Source organism: Thermobia domestica, chromosome 3, assembly GCF_964235325.1.
Source record: "Thermobia domestica chromosome 3, izTheDome1.hap1.1, whole genome shotgun sequence".
NCBI lineage: Eukaryota > Metazoa > Arthropoda > Insecta > Zygentoma > Lepismatidae > Thermobia > Thermobia domestica.
The window spans coordinates 330,959,166-330,965,165 of record NC_137456.1 but is presented as its reverse complement, the minus strand read 5'-3'; the positions used below and the strand labels follow the sequence as shown (position 1 = coordinate 330,965,165).

General features: G+C 35.1%; 1 protein-coding gene across 3 annotated transcripts in view; it reads left to right on the top strand.

Moving 5' to 3' along the window:
• The first annotated feature begins 4,680 nt into the window (after positions 1-4,680).
• LOC145681212 (uncharacterized) overlaps positions 4,681-6,000 on the top strand; it is a 107,559-nt gene continuing 106,239 nt past the window's right edge. Inside the window, exon 1 of one of the 3 annotated variants that reach the window (XM_081752746.1) lies at positions 4,681-5,203. The gene's annotated coding sequence lies outside the window, so the exon portion shown is untranslated. The remainder of the gene's footprint in view (positions 5,204-6,000) is intronic. The other 2 variants (XM_081752745.1, XM_081752744.1) reach the window with 2 other exon arrangements.

Below are 6,000 nucleotides of genomic sequence, written 5' to 3'. Positions count from 1 at the left end.
GGAGCTTTGAATTACAGTGGTTCGGATTCCACGTCAAAACTGTGTATCACGTCCATGTCTCATATAGCCTCGCTGATGAAAGAAAACGCTAAACGATAATCAACCAATCAATTAATCAGTCAGCAGTAGGCCTATTTCAAATTTCAGCTGCATAAACATGTCTTGTTGGACTGGTTAAATTCATTTTGGTGAAGCAAGTGTTTTAACAAAATTTCAAAATGCTCCGGATATTTAAATGCTCTTTGGTTACTAGTAGGCCTAGTTCCTCAATACGAAATAGGCTATATGACTAATGTCATATAGGAGATATCAGAATAAAATATTAATAATGTTGCAGACGTCAAGTCTTAAGACTGTCATCATACTTGCATACCAATACTCATCAAATGAATCTCTTTCTTATTTACTAAGAACAAAACAACAACTTATGAGCCAAAAAAGCTTAGTGTTAGTAAATAAGAAAGAGATTTCTTTGAGTGTTGGTCTGTAAGCACGACGGCAGCCCTAAAAATATCTAAGTACAATGAATTCGTAAAAAAAAAAAAAAAAAAAAAAAAAATAAGAATTCCCAATCCTGTTAGCAAGCAAGCAAATTCTATTATGTAAGTATTCATGCCTAATCATGAAATTATTTTAATGCAGCAATGAATTGTCAGGCCTATAAGAAAAATTTGATCCCAAAATTTCCAGGGCCTAAATACCATAAAAGACAGAATAAAAGATAAATGCTAGAAGCATTTCCAAACATCGTTGCAAACATTCAAATGAAACAAATGCAATCAAAGTTTTAGTATAATGCCTTACATTTATACTCTATATGCTACAGAGGTTGAAGTCTTGAAGGTCGAAGTCCCGAAACAATGAGGTCGTGTGTTTTGTAAAGCTGTATATGAGAATGGTTATTTCTTATTTTGAAGGGAAAGAAAATCAGAAGTTTATTGGTTTCTTTCGAAGCCTACTTTTGTTTACTTGAAGTAATAACTAAATATGATATGATTGATAGACTTGGATTTTGGGGACTAGTCCTTTTCCATCCAGGGGCGTTTACAAGGAAATTGCCGGGGGGAAGGAAGAGTAGAATAGTACATAGTAGTCATAAGTATTGGATGTTGTAAAGTCAGATTTTTAATTGTAGAGAAAACGAAGGTAGTAGTTGAATATAAAAAAAAGCTGTATCTCTTAAACAAGGTGCTTTTCTTTCATGTGTACGGAGGGGGTAATAGCACATATTTGGAGAGATGAATTTGTCACTTTAGAAATAAAGAAAATGGGGAATGATGAAGTGGGAGGAAACGGGAGAACTCCGAGAAAACCCACGCACACGGTGTTTGTCTACTACAAAGTTCACTTGGCAACTAAATTTCCTCATTCTCATTTTTTGAGTGTTTTTCTCCTCAAAAGTGAGACAAATTTACTCAATTCTTTTAGTAGTAAAATGTATTCATTTTTGAATAAATCATTTTTAACAGTGCTCGTTATAAAATCCTCTGTCGTCTCGTTATCGATACAAAACGAGATGCAAGGAGTGTCCCCTCTCGTGAGCAACACTAAAAGTATTCCACTTTATCACTTACATTTCTCATGGCTTTCGCTTTTTAGTCTAATCATGACATGATTTTAAAACGAGGTAAACCGAGCTGAACGAGCGAGCCATTTATCAAACTCGACTCGACTCGAAACTCGACCTAAAATAAATAGTGACTCGGTCGGGAACTCGACTCGAGAAAATTACGTTTGACTCGACTCGGAACTCGACTCGAGTCGAGTTTTAGCTCGACTCGTGCCCATCCCTAGAAGGCTGTTCCTAACGTTGAATTAACGGAATGACGAAGTTTACGACAGAAATCCTTGCTCCTCTTTGTTAATTCTTCCTCGGCCGTATTATATTGGAGGGGCGAGGACTCCACCTCTTAATATTGGGGGCGGGGAAAAGTGTCCTGGCCCCTCAAAGTCGGCGCCTATGGCTGCGAGTATATACCAAGATAGATATTATTAGTATACTGCTGATCACTAGTTCATCTAATAATTCAATATGAAATACACGTTGATTACATGTGAATTACGGTAATTACCTTGGGAACTTCTGACATTATTTCAGTGTGTTATCTCCCCCAGCAAGGATTTAGTGAGGAAATTTTGTCCAAAAATATTCAGTGGGGAAATTACCTTGTTCCCCAAGGATTTCGCACCCTGTTTTTCATAATTTCACAATTTCAATTCGATAATAAATAATGAATTTAATACAGAATCAAATCTCACATTATAATATGTTTTATAGTGCATTTTCCTCTTCTCTAATTACATACATTATTCATTTTGGTAGAAAATAATTCTACAAAGACATTCCCTCAGGCCTTCTCCCACTTCTCTGCCAGAGACTTTTTCCGCACCGTACCCAACAAGATCCTGCGTTTTACCAAACGTCTTTAAAATATGAAGTATATGAGCTAAGGAGGTATTTGTGTGCAGGTTAGCCTGGTCTCTCACTGAACCCCTCAATTGAATGTTTATGTAAATTATATGTCCTTATATCTCAAGCACTAAATATAGCCTACCTTATTCTACGTTTTGTAATTCATTTCTACAACAGATTATAGTTTGAGAGGTTCTCATGAGGATTGGGTGATGCAGATTATCTAACCTAGCCATAAATTGTCAAATTAGCAGTTGTGCATCGTGCATGGTGATAATGATTCTGCATTGAGGTTTAAAATTGCACTCGAAAGTGGGACAAGGGCTGTTCGTATTCGTATCTCAGACGAGGCATGGAATGGGACGAATATGAAAATAAGGTTGCTGTAATAGATTTTCACAGGGTTGGTAGAAGTGAGACTAAGATTTTCGAAACACTTCTCCATTTTTTAAATAAGGCTTGGTAATTTTTAAACTCAAGATTTGGCAATGTCAAGTTTCATCCTTCCCCCAATCTTGTAATGCTCGCTACACCGCTGATGGTATCTCTTTCTTATACCGATCGGAAAGCAGCATGGTATGCTTTTTCTGTGACAGCAGATTACACAATTTACTGCGATTTATATTTGATAATTTGATGACAAACGTTTTAATGAGGTACTATAAATACTACCATAAACATTGGTACTAAATTAATTTGTAAGTACATTATATTTTTATATGGTCTACCTCGTGTTTTATAAAACATTTTTTATTATATGGAAAATTTGGTGAAAAAGTTTTTATTCAATTTTTCAGTGGATTTCATTCGCTTTTTAAAAATGCTACTTCGTGTAAAACAGGAAAGAAGATATAGCTGTTAACAAAATAATTACGTTTGTTTAGTCACGTCATCATCATCATCATCATAGGTATTCTTCCTTTATTGGCAGGTCACTTGCCGCAGCTGAGAAGCTTCCATGCTCACGGTCCTCAGCTAACTTCTTCGTCTTCGCGTATGATCTTTCTGTTTTTATATCATCCATTAATTGTAGTCTCCTTCTCCCTCTCCCTCTCTTTCCCGCCACCATACCGTCTAGGACGTCCCTCATGATAAATCTCTTTTTAGGCAATGTCCCAACCAGTTTCTCATCCTCTTCCTAATAATATCTAAAAGTGTTCTTTTTTCACCCACCATTTCTAACACTCTCTCATTCGTTTTGCGCTTGACACAACTAATTCTTTCCATTCTTCTCCACACCCGCATTTCGAAGGCTTCAAGTCGATTTTCATTACCTTCATCACCTTTCCATCATGTCCACGTTTCCGCACATACAGTACAACACTCCACACGAAGCATTTTATGAGTCTTTTTCTCAACTCTTTCTTACGAATAGTAAATGAATATTTCGTTAGGAAATCTGAAAGAAATTAAGTGCAATTGTAAAGAGAGTCAATCTTATGTAGATAGGTTCTGTGTACAAAGTCTTAAATTGAAATAGTTATGCACAGTAGTTCTGGGTTAAATATAATAAAACATTTCTGGAATTTAATTTATGGAGAAAAAGTAAAATAATAATAATAATAATAATAATAATAATAATAATAATAATAATAATAATAATAATAATAATAATAATAATAATAATAATAATAATAATAATCTTAAAAAGCAATGGTTTTAGTGTTCCGGAAGGAAACCAAAATTTTACGTTTTTTTCAGGACTCTAAAACAGTAGATGTACACACATTTTTTTGGACTTGGCCCCCTTCAAAAACGACGGATCCGTCCTACATTAACCTGCTGGCCACACCTCTGGGTTTCCGGATATAATAACAAATATTCATGAAAAAATAAAGAACATGCACCTTGTGCAGAGTCGTTTTGACATGCAATTAGTGCAATATTAAAGCGTTCGACTATCATATGTTGCCTGCAGTAGTCAGATCTTTAGTATGACCTAATCATTTGTCAAAACTACTCTGCATAAGGCCCCTTCAGGTTAGAAAGCTAATCATGTAACACTAATTAATGCTGAGATTTATTTCTTACTAGTTGTCAAAATAATTCAGTGTACACTAACGCAAATCACACACAAGGAAAGCAAAATGTCATTGTAACTACTATTCCGATTATAGCTAGATTATCTTTGCCTTACGGAAACCGTCACTGAAAGTGCCCCTGTATTTACAAAAAAAAAAAAAAAATGTCTATTGACACCAAAAAAATTATACGCTGATTGAAGTTTAAATAGAGAATGGTATTGGTGGATACATGCTTTCATTTTAGGCGACGTGACTGTTATTATTACTATTATGTAGATTATCGCAAGATTAGCGTTGGCTTGGCGTTAACCATTACTGAATATCCCCACTGTGTTTATGATGTTCTATCGGAACCGAATAATTTACATGGTACAGGCACCCTGGGTCTGTGATCTTGTTAATACTTTCTCCCGGGTAAATGGATAGGCGTTGCGCTATATGACTTCCTAATCTAAACTAACCTTTTCCGTAATTTAGTTTGCACTTACCTTTCTTACTACACTAAATGTTCAAGGAGTCGCTGCTGGAACAAAGGAGGGGGCGTCTCCTCCCAAGAAGTGGAAGTGGAAGTGGATAGGCGACGTCTTTAAATTACTCAAACTAATTTGTTTATAACATTTGAAAATATGATATGTTTATAATATCAGTAGTAATGGCAAGTTAGAATATCCAGTTACATATAAAATTTAACTGTTGAAGGTGAAAAAGTATATGGACTTACTATATCGTTTCTCCTACATATTGAGTAGATCATAATGCACTGTAGGTAAATATATATTTATGAATACTATCTAAACATAATAAAACTAATAAATAACATAGTCATAACATACAATTTAAACAATCCTCTAGAAATAACAGTAATAAATATACTCTGATAAAAAAAAACTAAGTTTGAAAGCATAATATAGTAAAATAATGCCATTTTCTTTGTATTGTACATAAATTACCAGAATATTCCCACTTTGGGGAATCATTCCGCGAATTTGGCCATCACTAGTTGAAGAATGTACGTGACACCTTCTCATGAGGACTGTTATTATGCGCACGGGTTAAGTTCCAAAGTTGGGCGTCCGTTTCCAGCAATTTTTTTTTTTTAATTTACAGCAAAAATATGGATAATTCGATCGTTTGTGTGCTTCATAATATATAAGAGTCTCGAAAAATCTGTTTATTTGTTATATATAAGCGGTTATAAACATGGGACTATATGCCGAGCGGAGGGAACTATTTGGCGTAAGGTAACCGAACAGTTGCATTGTGGGAAGCAAACGAGCATTTATGTTATCAACATGGCAAATGTACAAGGGCAATGAACTAACAGTTTTAACATTTATGAAGCAATACGTTGATAACGAGCAAAATCTTTTAAAGGTTTGTGAAGAGCACGGATTAATGAACCTAATAACAAATTGCAGAAAATGTGGAAAGGAAAGGAATGACAAAGGAAATGAAAACACGTGGCGAAAGCGGACGCCCAACTTCGGAATAAATGCCATGCGCAATTTAGTTTTAATTTGAAGAATTCTACGGGTTAACTTTACAATGCCCGCTCGAGCTTGT